Genomic DNA, 652 nt, shown 5'->3' on the forward strand with positions numbered 1-652 from the left:
GGTCAATAACCATTATTACCATAGCAAATGGCATCTTTGTTTTTATTTAATATTATTATTGTGTATCTGCTTCATTATCCTTGATTGACAATTAATCAGTGTTATATTGTGAAGAGAGACTGATGCAATTTTAAATCTCTCCTTCACATTTCAGATCACTTTTCTCAAGCTTCCACGTTTTTGCTTTGTGCTTTGTGAGTTAGTCTTTATAGAATGCTGTTAGTGGATATCACAGTAATGTGCGCTTAACAGGCAAACAAATCAGTGTACACCAGGGATTCAGAAGATGCTTTCCTGTTCACTAGCCAACACAACATCAACAAATTACATTGCCCTTTTTAGCGCTGCCCTTTTTCTTCTGTCTTCTGTTTGCATTTCCACAAAGTTAAGTTAAAGGTGCAGTGGGAGATCTTGGAAAATGCTAACTTTAGCCTGATAGAACTGAAAGCGAACGTCTCACCCTCCCCGTAAATTGCTGTCCAAAGCCACGTCCCCTGAACGCATATACACACACAGATCAGACGACCAGAGACAACATTACTATAATACACCATGTGTCATTCACTAGTGAGAAAACTAGTACAGTTAGTAAAAGTAGTACAACAGCAGAAAGCAAGATCAGGTTGTTGATGTTTGCCTGCCATTCTCGCTC

The sequence above is a fragment of the Onychostoma macrolepis genome, chromosome 01 (genome assembly GCF_012432095.1).
Source record: "Onychostoma macrolepis isolate SWU-2019 chromosome 01, ASM1243209v1, whole genome shotgun sequence".
Taxonomy (NCBI): domain Eukaryota; kingdom Metazoa; phylum Chordata; class Actinopteri; order Cypriniformes; family Cyprinidae; genus Onychostoma; species Onychostoma macrolepis.